This window comes from Sminthopsis crassicaudata, chromosome 3 (assembly GCF_048593235.1).
Source record: "Sminthopsis crassicaudata isolate SCR6 chromosome 3, ASM4859323v1, whole genome shotgun sequence".
Lineage (NCBI taxonomy): Eukaryota > Metazoa > Chordata > Mammalia > Dasyuromorphia > Dasyuridae > Sminthopsis > Sminthopsis crassicaudata.
In genome coordinates, this window is record NC_133619.1 from 174,031,195 (window position 1) to 174,048,320 (window position 17,126).

Here is a 17,126-nt window from a genome sequence, read left to right on the forward strand (position 1 = left end):
TGCATGATTGATGAATTGAATTGAATTAAATTGAACTGGTTTGTTTTGTTTGTTCAGAACAGGTCTGGATGTTCTTCATGCCTAGGAATACTCTCCTTTGTCATCTCTGTTTGTTGGCTTCCATCAAGACTCAGCCAAAATTCCAATTTCTAGGAGAAAAGTTTTTATGCCCTCTTAATTCTAGTCTCTTCCCTCCGTTGATTATCTATAATCTATACTGTATGTAATTTGGTTGTACATAGCTATTTTGTGTGTTATTTTTACCATTAGATCCTTGAGCGCAAGGTCTGGCACATAGGAGATACTTAATAAATGTTTATTGACTGATTAAATGATTACTCAAGTAGAAAATTTTGTACCTTTATTTTAAGAAGAGATGGGATATGGAAATTTGGGTGTCTACTTTGACATTTCAGTATGGCAAATAAAGAATCACCACACTAGTTGATATTGTGGTTGGGTCATTTCAGTCATGTCTGATTCTTCATGACCACCATTTGGGTTCTTTTTGGCAAAAATATTGGAGTTGTTTGCCATTTTCTTCTCCAGCTTATTTCATTTTACTTAAAATAGTATTTTATTTTTCAAAATACATGTAAATATAGCTTTCAACGTGCACTTTTGTAAAACCTTGTGTTCCAAATTTTTCTCCCTTTCTCTCCTCTTTGCTCCTCCCCTAGAAAGCAAGCAATCCAATGTAGGTTACACATGTGCAATTCTTCTAAACATATTTCCATAATTGTCATGCTGCATAAGAAAAGTCAGATCAAAAGGGGGAAAAACACATCCAGATGTGTTTTGGTTTTTTTAACAGATGAGAAATGGACACAAAAAAGGATTAAGTGATTTATTTAGGATCACATAGCTAATAAGTATCTAAGGTCAGATTTAAACTCAGGAAGATGAGCCTAATTCCAAATCCAGAGCTTTATCTACTACCTAGCTGCCCAAAAAGGGATCATGAAGAATCAGGCAAGACTGAAAAGCACTGAACAGCATTTTAGAAGCAGAAGATTAGAGAAGACTTCAAAGGGTTTTCTAGTCCAATTACACATGAGTATATAAACAAATGCCTAAAGCATATAGGCATCCTGTTCCTTTCATAAAGATCTCCAAGGAGAATATCCCTCAGCAGTCTGTTCTAATGTTCTGACATGCTAACTGTTCTTTCTTATATATAGCTAAAAGCTTCTTCCTCCCCCCCCCCCACTTCTGAGTAAAGCTTTCTGAAAATGAGCAGTGTCAGAGGCTGCTTGTTGAAGACAATAGAGTGCTGGATTTGGAAATAATGAAAATATTCACTCTTTCTCTTATCATGCCACAATTATCTTTTATGGTCCTGACTCAGTTTCCCTAATTGTCCTGCCTAGGTTTCCCTGAATTGTTCTCCCTGAATTGTTCTGCCTCTGCTCAGTCCTGCAAAACCACCCCTCCTTCTTAATCATCAGAATATTTGATAAGGATAAAAGACCTTATATTTTAGGATATCAGAATGCCTCTATTATGGGCCAGAGCCCTGAACTTGAAACAAAGATGCTTACAAGATACTAAGTGTAATTGATGAGACAATAATTATTTACTTTAGCATGGCTCAATATGATTGATTTAATCTTACAATAAATGGTTTCCTAGAGATATAATGACTGGTTTATACTCTGTGTGGAGCATATAAGCGGGGACTGGGAGCGACAGAGGACAAGTGCACTAGAAACTATTGGAGGCTGAGACAGATTCATTCCATTGTCCACCTTTGTTGTGGCTGGAGGCTGAAGTACAAATCCTTGGATTCAAAGAGATTCATTCACTTCATCTCACCCCTCCTTGGTGGCAGGCTCTTCTCCTGAACTTCTCAACTGAAACCAAGAATCCAGGCGGCCTTTAAGAAAGCTAACTGAGACCCAGTAAAGGAGACAAGACTTAGAAGGAAATAATAAAGGATTTGGACTTTAACCCTTGGCTACTCTTGTGGTGAATATCAGATACCATCTTATCACCTCTCCCCATCTCTGGTGCACCCCCTCCAACCCTCATCCCCGTCAGAATCCCGTTCCCACCCTTAGCACTCTGATTCCACCCCTGCCACAGTCTATTGCCTGTCTGAGGCAGGTGTATATATGTCATTGAGAACTCACATTGTTTGCTGGATTTTTGGAGATGATAGTCTCATTCAACGCTGAGATCAAATCAGGGATCTATTTGGTTCCAGTAAATCTTTCCCTTTCAAATAAAACATTATAACTCTCTAATCTCTATCTTGCCTCAGTTTCTCCAGCATTACATTTTGGAGGTCTTGATAAGGCCAAAAAGAAATAGCCCAAGATACTGACAAGGTCAAAAAGAGATAGCCCAAAATACCAGCAGGGAATTCCTGTCTTGGGAGAGGTTGAAGGAGATAACAACAGAGAATTCCTGTCTTATTTATAAAACTCTCTGAACCTCCTTGAATACAAACATCACTACATCTGAATGATTGTGCTCATGTATAAAAGAGTCCCCAAAAATTCTTTGCAAAATTGGCCTTGTACCTTGCAGCCATTTTGCCTTCCAATCCTCCAGTGTTTCCATTCTATAATCAATAAAGACTTTGTTTCCATACAGAATTGAGTATTGAAATTCATTCACTAAAAGGACCCGCCCTTTGGGACTTTGGGGAAGGAGAGAGGTAATCAAACAACCTGAAAAGAACTGACTTATCTCAGTTTAGAGCCTCAGTTTACTCCTCATCAGTCTCACTGAGATATTAGAAAATGAGAAATATTTTAATATTTAATATTTTAAAATGAAAATAGTTTAATATTTTAAAGAACCTCTTGGATTCTTTTATGTGGTATTAGGATATTTTGTATAGGATATTCTATCTAAGTTTTAATTGATTGTATTGGGTCATCCTGAGGTCGTTTTAAGAACCTCTGAAAATAATAGTTTTGTTTTTTTCTTTTTTTTCTTTTTTGTCCTTTTGATAATGTTTCTGTTATGGACAATATGTAATTTGGAATATTTGTCTATGTATTGGGTATTTTAAAAGCAAAATGATTCATATGTATAATGTTAACTTGTGAAACATCTACTTAGATATGAAGGAAGTGAACTTACTGAGAAATTCTTACTCTTATAAATATAAGGTTATGGTAAATATCTGTTCAGGATTTATCTGAAACTTTGGTTAATGGGATTTGTTATTGGCAGGAAAATTTCTTGGGCTTATAGTTAATGCTATTTGGGAGTTTTAAAGCTCCACCCTCTGAAAGTTAGTGGGAGAATTAACTAGAGTAAAAAATGAATTAAAGCTATTTAATCCTGTTTTGTTGAAAGTTGAGTTTTAGCTGCTTATGTTATGTTACAATTGTGTCCCTGCATTTTTTCCTCCTGTAACTAATTTCTATAATCAGAGCAATGGTCAATAAGAAACTGTTAATGCAATTCAATTATGTCATACCTTGCTGTTTCCAATCTGGTTATCTGTAATCATTATATCCTAAATACTTGGGCAAATAAGTATTTAGTCTGGTCATCTATCTGTTATTAAATATTGTGTCTGGATATTCAGTTTTTTTTTAAGGTTTCTAACTAATGAGAGGACAAAAGCTTAACCTGCTGTTTTATCTATTGGGACTGCAGCTGACGGCCATTTGCCTGTCCTGTGAAGAAAACCTATTAAGCTACTGGCCAATTCATACTGGCCTCTTCACATTTTGTATCAATCTGTTCTAACCTTTCTTTGTTAGATTGGTGTTTTTTTTTAGATCTTGGTCAAATTACAGTCATATTCAGGACTTTGATCATCTTTGATTGTCCGCACACCACACCATACCCAATCCCCCAACCTGGACTGAGAGTTTCCTCCCATCTTCAGCAGGAAGTAGTTTTTGAGAGACCATCGAACCTGCTCCTAGTGTAATTTGGACTGAAGTAGGGGGAGTGGGAAAGTGGTCAATGAATTATTGTTAAAATTTTAACTGCATTACTGTGGTTTTTTGGGATGGAAATAGTTAAAATTGTTTAACTATTGGTGTTATGTTTGAGGGATTTTTAGGAAACTTACTGTACTACTACTCTGTTATGTATAGGAATTTTGATTCACTCTTGGGTTTTATATGTGGAATGATTATTTGATAATTCCTTTCCATGAGAAAAAAAGGGAGGAAAAGATAAGAAATTGTAGAAACTGGTATATTTTTCTAGAAATCCTTTAAATAGTCCTTTTTCATTTTTACTCCTGGCTTAAAATTTACTGGACTATGATTTCCTGGTTATGTTTTAAATTTGAAATCCCTTATTCTGTCAGAATTGCTCTGGCAAACTCAGTTTTGGAAATTATTTTTTAGAAACAACCAGAAATCAGACACCTATCCTGGGACTGGCAATCTCTCTGATCTGTTTATCCACTTCTGTAACTCCATTTCCTTAATTAGTATTTCAGCATTCTCAAAGGACCTTGCAGTTTTGTATCAGGCCTCTAAAAATTTGGGGATTTTCTGCCTTGGTCTAACTGTGTATAATCTGCTCAGAAATCTGAATCCTAGTAACAGTTCCTATTCTATTGAGAAAGGACAGGTGGAACTACTTCAGGCTCCACTTTTTCCCCCTTTGGAGTCCCTGACAGACTTGGGGTGCCCTTCTTAGGATGGGCAGGAGGACTGTCCTGAGCACTACTACTCCCTACATAAGCAGAGGCTGAGTTAAATGCACAAATGAGCACAGACCTAACTCACAGTGAACTGTTTATCTCAAACTGGATTCTCTGGCTGAGATGTTCTGGAACTGCAGAGGAACTGACGTACTAGCAACAGGGAGCCTTTGTATTGTTGATTAACTCTGAGGTTATCTGGGAGAGACTTGTCCTTGCCATAAGTCCTTGAATTTTTCTAGTTTTATTTTGGTTTATTTGCTTTACATAGGGTTGGTCAAAATTATGGTGCTAGGACCTATCTAAAGGAAGGCAATTCAATGATTTGAATATTCAGAAGAGAGAGAGTGTGGGATGTTGTGCCATAGTTCTCTTTTTTTGTCCTGACTCACTTTCCCTAATTGTCCTGCCTGGATTTCTCTGAATTGTTCTGCCTCAATTTTTCTGCTCAATCCTGCAAAACCACCCCTTCCTCTTAATCATCAGAATATTTGATAAGGATAAAAGATCTTATATTTTAGAATATCAGAATGCCTCTCCCCATCCCAATCTATCAGAATATCAGATACTGTTTTATGAAGATGCTACTCCCCATCTCTGGTGCTCCCCCTACCCTGTCAGAGCCCTGTTCCTGCTCTTAGCACTCTTGCTCCGACCCTGCCCTGTATCTGAGCCACGTGTATATATGTCATTGAGAACTCACATTGTTTGCTGATCTTGCTTTTATTGATTACCATTGGCTAATAAAACATTGGCGTTGGGAGGAACTCAGTCAAATAATATTGTACTTGTTGGTTCTCTGACTATGGGCAAGTCATTTAATTTTTTTTAACCTACTTTAGAGAGTTATTGTAAACTTTAAAATGAGATAGTCTATGTAAAATTATTTTGCAAATCTTTTTTTTTTTTTTTTTCTTGAGGCAATTGGAGTTAAGCAACTTGCCCAGGGTCACATAGCTAAGAAATGTTAAGTGTCTGAGGAGAGATTTGAACTCAGGTCCTCCTGACTTCAGGGCTGGTGCTTTATCCACTCCACCACCTAGCTGTAGCTCTTTTGCAAATCTTAAAGGACTATATAAATACTACCTATTATTGCAAATAAATTTACAACTTTGCCTTGTATTGATTTCGATATTTCCTACTATCCCCTCCATCCCCTACTAAATTTGTCTTTTACTGATAATCATATAAAAGCACCCCTTTCCATATATTTGTTTCAACATATGACTTATGCTGATGGACCTTCCTTATTCCTACTACCATCCAAATACATTCTCTAGAATTCATCACTTTTTGAGATAACTATTGATAGAACTATAAAATGTTAAAGCTATTAGGTTCCCTAGGATCTTTTTTATCATTATCTCAAAGGCTATTTGTATGGGACTCTTCTTATAGGTGAAGATTGCTTATGGTACCTGCTATAAGGATGGAGTTCATGAGAATTTGGGAGAATAGAGATCCTAGTCTCCTAGCTTCCAGAGAGGAGATACATAATTCCAAATTCTCTTGAGTTTTCTAAAAGGAGAGGAGGAGAGGTCTTGTGAAGTCAAATTATCAAATAACAAGCACCTTGATTATTTCCTTAAAACCAACTCCCCATGTTAGAGATTTTGGGGAATTTTCTCAGGTGGTATTTGCGACTCTGTCTCTTGGTTGAGCTGAGTTATTTTGCACCCAATGAGAGACTTCTTTTGCTCTATGTATTGTCTGGTATTTATTTGATTTCTGTGTGTTATCAGCTTGCATAAATGGTTTTCTTTGCCATTTGCTTTGTGTAATCACTGTGGAACTGTCATTTAGTGGGAAGAGAGCTAAGCCTTGGATTAAATAAATTGGAATACTCCTTTTCCATTAAAGAATAGTGGTTATGAATGCAACTTTAGCCTATAAATTATTTCCCTTAGGCTAACAATATATGTTTTTAGGGGTGAGAAGGAGTAATCAGTATTAAGTAACTTACTTAGGGTCATATAGCTAGTAAATATTTGAGACTGAATTCAGGTCCTCTTGACTTCAGGCAATGCTCTATTCATTGTGCCACCTACCTGGTCCACTAATAATATTTAGGAAGAGGGTAGACATAATTCTACTCTGGTAATCCTTCTCTCTGATGACTCCAACCTACTTCCTCCTCCAATCTCCCCATTTCCCCTCCTGACAGGATCAAAGTGCCTCTCAGAGAAGGGAGGGAGGGAAAGGATGATTCTAGAGAGATATCTATTTATGCTTCTATTTATGCTTATACTTTGAATAATGTCTAGACAGAGCCATGTGGATACATGTGACTCACATGGGTAAAACACAATAGACATCACTATACCTTATATTTCATTTTGGAGAGGTGAAGTGATTCATGTAATTTGATATCATAGTTTTCTGGAAGTAGGTTGATATAGTAGAAAAGGTACTGGACTTGGAATCAGTCAAAAGTGGTCTGGGTTCTAATCATGATTTTCATACTTACTATATGTCCAAGGCAAGTCATTTAACCATTGAGCCACTTCCTCACGTGAAAATGGAAAAAGAATCTATTTTCTAAAGTTATCATGAGGATCAAATGAGATTATTCACATAAAGGGATTTGTAAACCTCGAAACATAATGGAATTGTCAATTACTATCATATATGTATATATCTTATCCTTTTATCATACTATAAACCCCATGAGTTCAGTTATCTAATTTCCCACCAGAGTTTAGGTGTTTAATAAAATTTATTGAATAATATTGCCCAACATCAAGCAACTATTTAGGCATAGAAATTTAATTTGAATTAAAAATAGACTCCCCAATTCCCAGTCTAATGTTATTTCCTCTGTTTTAAGCAGAGCACCCAGAGAATGGTAGGTAAACTATATCTATTGGTCTGTAGAAGAGCTTGTCATTCTGGGAATATCAAAAAAAGCAGTCACTGGGTTTAGCTTCACTGAAACCACTGCCTGAACCAAAATATTGACTCCTACCTTCAGACTTATGAGGCTATAATCTTAAGCAGAGGAATAGTGGTCAAATGGCCTCTATCTCATCAGCTAGATATCATTACATGCGTCTCCTATTCATAGGAAGAACATGTAGATGATAGAATCTTTTATAGAACACAGACTTCCACTTTTGTCTCTCTATCCACTCAGTGGTGAATGGCATACATTTGGTGCTTAATTGATTCATTGATTGGTGTCACAATTCAGAACACTCATGTGACCCAGGCAATTAGAGCTTTACAGTCATAGGGACTGATGTCTAAGTCAAGGACTAAGAAGTCCTTGATTCTATTTTCTGATTGCCAAGCTTCTCTCAGGAGTATCTGTTAAAAGATCATTATGTTTTCAAAAGTACAGGGGGGCACTGCAAAGGAAAAGTTTTGAAAGGTGGACTTTTTAGTGTTATTAGGTGATAACTTTTTTTTTTTTAATAACATGTTAGGCTTTATTGTGTGGGACACAGCATCTTTTCACAACTGTGTTGCTGTACTGATGATAATAACTATGTGAAAAGGCCAGCTGAGACAGAACCACCAAGGGCTTGACTTGGGGCTGTTGCCATCAAAACTGTGAAAATATTGCCCTATGGCCAAGGCACTCCTTTGACCTTTCCAAAATAAAACTGTGTGCTTTTGCCAAATTGGGGGAAAATGGAATGCTGGCTAAGGAAACATTTTTGTCCAGCTCTCCTTATCTGATCTTACCAGCATTGAGCTATATTTTATCATAACAAGTTATTTCCTCTGTTAAACAAGGGCAGGAGAGAGTGTTGATAAACATGGTATGTAGCCAGGTTCAGCAAAACCCTCTAATGTGAACTTTCCTCAGTGTTCCTAGGATGATGACCATCTTTTCTTTTTCTTTCTTTTTTTTTTCTTTTCTTCTTTTTTTTGGCAAGTACAGAGGGTAGGCAGCTTTCAAATATTATTTGTAATGATGTAAATGTGATGTCTTATAGCCGTAGGATATACAAACAGAATGAGTTTATGAAATAGGCAAACACTGCTAATCTTCACTAGTAATAACATCTTGTGCTTATATGTAACACCTTTCCTTCCCAGGACATGTTGCATATTCAGCTTTCTTATAGGTCACGTAGGGACTTGAAAAAAATAGGCTATTTGGGGCAGCTAGGTGGTGCAGTGGATAGAGTACCAGTCCTGAAGTCAGGAGAAACTGAGTTCAAATTTGACCTCAGACACTTAACCCTTTCTAGCTGTGTGACCCTGGGCAGGTCACTTAATCCCAATTGCCTTAGCAAGTGTGTGTGTGTGTGTGTGTGTGCACGCACACACGCAGGTGCCCGCATGCACACACTATTTGCTTCTATTTTACAAAAGAGAAAGTAATTCAGGTTTCTTTGGGTCAGTTTGGGTTAACATGGATGTGTCCCTGAGAGACCCTTTTTTGCATGACCAATTTGTGTAACTTGGAACCTGCTGTCTCTCTGAGTGGGATAATTTCCTTTAATAGACTGCTAGTGTCTTTAAAATGGACGTGATTGAGTTTTTCACTCTCCTTCCCCCCCATACACCCCGTTTCAACTACTCTTTTCTGCCACCCTCCTCTGTTGCCTTCTTTTTGGCAATTTTTATTTGCTGTGCTCAACCTGAATCCCATGAACTAGACCCAGTGAGGGGAGAAGTCATCATCTTTTCTAGCTCTTTCTCTTTAATCCTGTCTCCAAGAAATGACCTGAATTGTTTGTTTCTGTTCTCTGTTGTTTGTTTTCAGAAGCAAGTATTAGCATTGTTTCAGGGGTGTCTGAGAGTTTGAGCCAAGGCGACCTTGGACCCAGGATTACAGGTAGGATGGTGCAACCAGTCTGCCTGACGTAGGAGCCCTGAGAAGCCAAGATGTCTGGGACTTGAGCCCCAGCGAGTGATTTGGACTTGAAATTGGCACTCCGAAATGGGGATCTCTGAGAATGTGCTAAGCAAGAACTTAATTCCTTTCCTTTCCTTTTCTCAGACACTGAGGTGATATTGGTGGGATTATACCTACCATATATTGGGGGGGAAGAATAATTTTGTGCATTTGTAATTATACCTTCTAAAGTAGATATTTTGTAACAGATCAAGTGTTACAATAATAACAATGCTAATAATAATAAAAGTCTTTTTTATTTATTTAAAAAGACATTTATTTATTTACTTATTGACCTGGTTTGTATCCAACTATCTGTAGTGTATTTTTAAAATTTCAATTAAGTAACTAATTATTTAATTAGGTTATGCATATACATTCTTTTTATTTTTACACATTTCCTTATGAATCATTTTGGGAGAGAAAAATTAGAACAAAAGAAAAAAGCTATGATAGAAAAATAAAACAGAAGAAAAAGGAAGAAGAAAGTGAACATAGTATGTGTTGATTTGCATTCAATCTCCATAGTTTTCTCTCTGGATGCAGATGGTGTTTTACATTCAAATATTGGGATTCCTTGGATCACTGAACCACTGAGGATAACCAAATTTGTCATAGCTGATCTTCCACAATCTTGCTATTATTGTATACAATGTATTCCTAGTTCTGTTTGTTTCACTAAGCATCTGTTTGTGTAAATCTTTCTAAAATCATCTTGTTCATAATTTTTTAATAGAACAATAATATCCCATGACTTTCATATACCATAACTTGTTCGGCCATGCCCCAGTTGATGTGTGTCTATTCATTTTCCAATTCTTTGCCACCACAAAAAGAACTGCTGCAAACATTTTTGCATATGTGGATCCTTTCCCCTATTTTATGATTTAAGAGACATCAGTTTAATTATAGAAAATAACAAAATAAATGAGGAGAGGCTTAATGATTACAGAACTGACCTTGAAGTCAGGAGAAACTGAGTTCAAATCCAGCTTCAGGCACTTAACACTTATGGGCTGTGTGACCTTGGGCAAGTCATTTAACTATAATTGTCTTGCAAAAGAATGTGGAAGGAGAACCATTCTTGCCTTATTTTGTGGGAAAATGTTATTCTCACTAAGACAAAAAAGAATAAAGGAAAACTTTGTTGGGGTGTGTGACTGCAAAGTCAGGAGGAAAACTTATGGGGCACTTATGAAGAGCACCATAGCCAAGAGCTATGAATATTGTTTGAAGCAATCAAAACTAGAGATACATTAGAATACAGTAGAAAATGGGCATGTGATGAGCAGAGGACAACAGATACCATCAGGAAGGACATTTTCAAGTAATGCTATGCATTCGTAAAAATTTAACAATTGTCTCTCAAAACAATAACTATAACAACAACACATGTGCAACACTTTTAAGTTTAATCTGTAATATTAGCATTTACTCTATTACTTTCTTAAGTCTAGATAATCAACAAAACAATAAAAAAAGACATGATGCAAAGCATTTGCTCATTTACAAGGTGTAAATGCTCATAAGAAAAACTTAACAATTAGTTTGAGCTGGTAGAAACTGATTCTTATTCAGATCATCATTAGAATGTAAGAATTTTGGAACAATTCATTTTTCATACTACTTTGGAGGGAAAGAATGAAATGTCAATCATGAATGCGAGTTAATACTTTTTTTGTTGTTGTTGTCTTATGAGCGTGGGCTAGTTCTGAGATGGTAGATGCTCTGCTGTTCTCAGAGCCTGTATTTGAAGTCTTTCCTATCTGGTAGGACCTTAGAGATTTCACTTTCTGCTGGCATAGTCTTTGGGATGCCAGGATCATCAAGGTAAGATCCAAGTGTTGGATATGGAAATGTATTAATCTAAATATGTAGACTGCTTCCTTTTCAGTGTGTTCCTAATCCAAAACCAGAGAGACAATACAAACATGATGGGAAAATTTTGGAGGGAGAATAAAATTAATACTTTGGAAGGAGAGAGTTGGCAGGTGGTTGCATTTCTGTACATTCTTTCATTTGACCCCACCCTTCTGTGGTAGGAAAAAATAACTTTTACAGAGAGGTGAGAAGGAGGAGAGGAGTTGGTTTGGCAGATGGGCTGGGAGATGATGGCTCTCTGTCTAGCTTGAGAAGGGAGAACTGAACCTTTTATTACTCTTTGCATGACAGGCCTCAATTTGGACTGGTGAAAATAATCTTCTGCCAAATACATGTGTATGTCCACAAAGCTCTGAATAAGATTATGGTCCATCACTTGGTTTGTTTGTTTTCTTTTAATATATGTACTTATTATATCTTTTTTTTTCCAGTTCTGAATTGTCACCTTCCTTTTCTCCTTTATTCCTAACTCTACATTTGAGAAGATAAAAATTTGACATATATATGTATACATATACATATATACATATGGAACCATACAATACATACTTTCATATATCTATTCTTTCTCTGGAGGTGAATAACATTTTCCTTTTGTAAGACCTTCATACTGGTTTGAATGTTCATGTTACTCAGAACAGCTCAATCTTTCACAGTTACTCTTTGAATAATATTACCATTACAGTGTTTTCTTGGTTTTGTTCATTTCACTCTGCATTATTTCATGCAAGCCTTTCCATATTTTCAACTTGTTCATCATTTCTTATAGCACAGTAGTATTCCATCATAATTATATATTATAATTTAATTAATTAATGGATATCCCCTTAATTTTCAGCTCCTTCCTACCACAAAGAGAGCTGCTATAAATATTTTAGAATACATAACTTCTTTTTCTTTTTCCCTAATCACCTTGGGAAATAGATCTAATAATAATATTGTTGGATCAAAGAGTTTACATAGTTTTAGAATTCTTTGGGTATAAATCCAAATTGCCCTCCAGTAGTCTATCACTTGTGTAATAAAATTTTTGTAGCCCAAATAAGAAGATCCATAAGGCTCTTATTGATTTAGACCAGCTTTTCATTAGTGACAATCTGAAGATAATCCAGAGATGAATTCAGTTTCCATCTTGTCTTGACAATGCTTATAAATGAATTAAGAAACCCAGTCCTCTGGAATAAGGCTGTATCATTTCAATGCTTTAATGGATCATAGGATCATTAATAGGCTATTTCCTCTAACTGTGCAGACCACAACTTCATGGTGTTTTCTTATCCTGTAGGACTTTTGTCCATATCCTCTACTAAATCTTCCATAGAATGCAATGTTTTAAGGAATTTCTTAAAGATATCTAAACATTATATCCATATCAATTCTAGAGAATTAAAAATTGTAGATGACCGGAAGGGCAATATAGAAATACGAGGTGGATATGATTGGTCTGTAACATATCATAGAGAATGAAGTGTATGTGTGTGTGTATGTGTGTGTGTGTGTGTGTGTGTGTGTGTGTGTGTGTGTGTGTTGTAGTGTTGTTGTTGCGATTGTTTTGGGAAGGGAGAAGAGAAGAAGGAGAAGGAAGAAGAATAGAAAAATGAGGATGAAAAGGAAGAAAAGGAAGTTGTTTCCAAAGTTCTCTACAATTCACAAAAATTCTTTTTTCATAACAAGCTTATAAGATGGGTAGTGTAGGCATCATTATTCCCACTTTACAGAGCAGGAATCAATCTTTTAATGTCTATCAGGGTCTTTGCCTATGCAAATTTATGATATTTTTATTTCCCTACAAGGAAGCTGTTTCCAGGACATGATTGATTCAAAGGGCTAAGATTTGAGCCACTGAATGGCTTTCCAGTTGTTTGGGATCATAAAAAGAGACTAGCCTATGAGAAATCAATGTCCTTCTTACCTGCCAGATGTACCACTGCCAGGAGAGGCAGCGCATCCTGCTAACTCAACACACCCTCTTGGCCAGACATGTTTCCATATAGAAATGAAGAAGCCATGATTATCTGAACCAGTATTGTTTCCTTACTGAATGTCCTTTATATGTCATAATTAAGTAAATTCCCTTTTGTTATTTTGCCTGTTAATATTTCTTTTCATCCCAAATTCAGATTTAAAATCTCAGACTGACGAGGAAGATCTGGTCTGTAATAGCATGGACTAAACATTGGAAAAGATATCCAAAAGCTAAATACTGAAAAAAAGATGGGCTGATCACATAATAAAGAGAGGGTAAGAGATGGCTAGTTTCTAAAAAATAGGTCCCTGATGGATCTCTAGATTTAGGAAACAGCACAGGATGGGATTTAGAAAATCTATTAAGATTACTATGATAGGAATAATAATAAGATATTGATGATGAGATGAGTTTAATAATAAAATGTGAAATGATAATGAGGAGGATGACAATGAGGAGAAAGAAGAAGGAGAAGGAGGAACTGGAGAAGAAGTCAAAGAAGGTAGGACATCTGGCAGCTAAATGGCACAGTGGATAGAGGACTGGGACTGAAACCAGGAGGGACTTGAGTTCAAATCCAGCCTTAGACACTAAACACTTCCTAGTTGTGGGCAAGTCACTAATCTCAATTGCCTTGCAAAAAGGAAAGAAGGTGGAAGAAGAGAAGGAGGAAAAGGAAAAGAAAAATGAGGATGAAGAAGAGAAGGAAAAGCCATGTTTCCTTACAGTTTACAAAACTTCTTTCTTCATAAAAAGCTTATAAAGTGTATAGTTTAAGTATCATTATTTCCACTTTACAGAGAAGGAAATAGGCTAAAGATATAAAATAATTGAACTGTGGTGACACTACTAGTTTGTGACCAAGCTGAGGCTAGAACCAGGGTCTTCATACAAAAACACTGAATCTAAGAGTTGAAAGAAACCTCAAAGGACATCTAGTTTAACTCCTAACTCAACAAGAAGCCTCTCCAAAACATTCTCTCTCTGAATGTTGCCATGGCTGAAGAGCTCATTATCTTCAGTGGTAGCCCATTCTATTTCTGAATAGCTTGGATAGGAAATCTTCTTGTATGAAACTTAAATATTTTTAAAATGACTTCCAATCATTGCTTTATCTCTGCCAATTGGATTCATAAAGGGAGAGAGGAATTGTATAAATGCTCCCAAGTGCCCCCACAGTGGTTGCGGCTGTTAGCTTCTTTCTTCCCACAAACTCATGCTGGGTTAGTCTTATAAATATACAGAGTAGGGAGCAAACAATGGTCAATCAGGTATTTGGTAAATATTTATTAAGTGCTTACTCTAGCACTGTGCTAAGCACTGAGTCTACAAAGACAGAAGAGAATTAGTCCCTGCCCTTGATTAGCTTATATTCTATAAGACAAAAGTTCTTAATCTTTTCATGTGTGTCATGGATTCCTTTGGCAGTCTAAAGAAGCCTGTGGACTCATCCAAATCATATATCACCAAAGTCCTTAGCATTGTCAAAAAGTTTAATATAAAAAACTGATGATTTTATCAGTAGAAGGGCTTTCAAGAAGGAGTGTGAACATCTGCTTTGTTGCTGTACTCTAAGGATCATGGAACCTTTCTATTTGATTTGTAGATGAAATATTCCATATGTGTTGTTTTCCCCCATTTGAATGTGAACATTTGAGAACAGAGATTGTCATGCTTTTCTATTTGTATGCCCAGCATTTAGCATGGCACTTTGCACATTATAACTCAATAAATATTTTATTAATTTTTTATTCATATATTTAAATTCATAAAAAGTATTACCAAGGAAACCAATGGTTAGTAAAAATAAAGATGTAAATTTTTTCCCATCCAAGTTTGTAACCTACTCTACCCCACCTCCCACCTAACTACTCTATCCATACATCTATTCACAGATTCCCTGGACCTTCAGATTAAGAGCTGCTTTAAGGACAAGGTTAACATGTACCCATAAAGCCACATAAAAAAATGGGTACAAGGTGACCGATGATGGAAAGAACATTATCAGCTAAGGAGAATTAAAATACAGTTGATCTGAGAACTACAAAGAAAATTCTTTTGCTTCTTATATTTTTCTACAAGTCTGTTACAGAACCAGAAATTTTGTCCTCAGGAATTTGAATTAAGGATTCATTCCTGAATAAAACATATATGCCCCTGAGAGGGCTAACATTTTAATATTTATCAGTCAGGGCTGAGATCAGGTCTTGGCAAATGAGAAAGGAAAGAAAAGAAAGGAAAGTTCTGGACCCTCTGAGGGAGGGGAATTTTCAGAGAAGGGAAGGACTTGAAAGAGCTTGTGGAAAGACCTTCAATTTTTCTATATAACTTGGCTTAGGACAAGCCTTGCTTCCACACTGCCTCAGCTATCAATGCTTTTACCCTAACCCGTGTTTACCATAGGGAAAGGTATGAAAAAAAGTTTTCTCTCAGAAATCCAAGTTTAACAGCACAATCCTTCCTGAGTCCCTTTATAGGAAAGTAGGTGCTCATCATTAAGCAGCAACTATATGTTATTGAATAAAGGTCTGTGTGATGCTATGAGAAAAGTATTCCAGACAGGCTTTTGCTCACAACAGGAAACCTCAGAATAATTCTCAAGTTGTAACTGCTTTTCACTTTGCACAGCAAGTCAGTTAACTGCCAAACCTTGGTGCTTTTCCCTTCAATTTGTTCCCAATTTCCTTCTCTCTCAATGACAACACAGTGTCAAATGGTTCACCATCAAAAACTGATATGATTTGATCAAGGGAAATGATGGTAAAGTAGATACCTTACCATCTGTTTTACTGCTACACCATGGGAACTTTCTATCTTACTTGCAATCAAAACCTCCCAAATGCCTCCTCCACTAAATTGTGAACTCCTTGAGAACTAGAGCTGTCTTGATTTTCCATTTTTATCTCCATTGCTTAATGCATTGCTTTGTATTTAGTAAGCACTTAATAAATGTTTCATTCCACTCATCTACCCATATACCCATCCATCCATCCATCTATTGATACCTTTTTCTACAAATGACTAGACTGATGTGCAATTCTCTCTAAATATAGTAGCAATTCTCAGAGGTTTGTCTTGTACAATGTAGGTGTTTAATAAATGTTGAACTAGGTTATTGAATGTTCTATTCTCTGGAGAGACAATTTCCTTACCTAGTTGAGCTAAAGGAAATTCCAGGCACCCAGTTAAGCTATGGAGACCAGATATTTGCCTTTCTTTTTGCACATTAGTTAAGAGGTATATTCCCCTACACATCAATTCATACTTGTTTGGAAAAATGGATGGATTGATGGATGGTGGATGGATGGGTGGATGGATTATTTATTAAGAGTTTACTATGTGCAAAGCATTGAGATAAGCACTGAGGATACAAATAGAAGAGCAAGAGAGTTTGTTTTTCGCTGTGTTGGTCAACAGTGTTTTATTCCAGTGTCACTGTCTTGCCATCAATTTATATACTTTCCTCACTCTCCTCCATCTCTTTTCCCCTCAATTCCTGCCAATGTCCAATGTTGGCTGTGAAAAAAATAATCAAATAAATACTACCATTGCTTATGGAAGGGGAATTTCAGTGAACTGTTTGGTGGCTCTGCTCATATCCCCATGATTCTCCACAACAAAGTTTTTTCCCCATATGTTTGACTCTTCCTGTTTGAATGCAAATTCCTGTATAGCAGTTTTCACTTCACAAGTCACTTTTGGTGTTATATTCCCAGATATAGGGTCTGGCACTTAGTAGATCCTCAATAATAATTTTTCATTAATTTGTAGGCACTTAATGTGTTTATATATGAATTAAACAT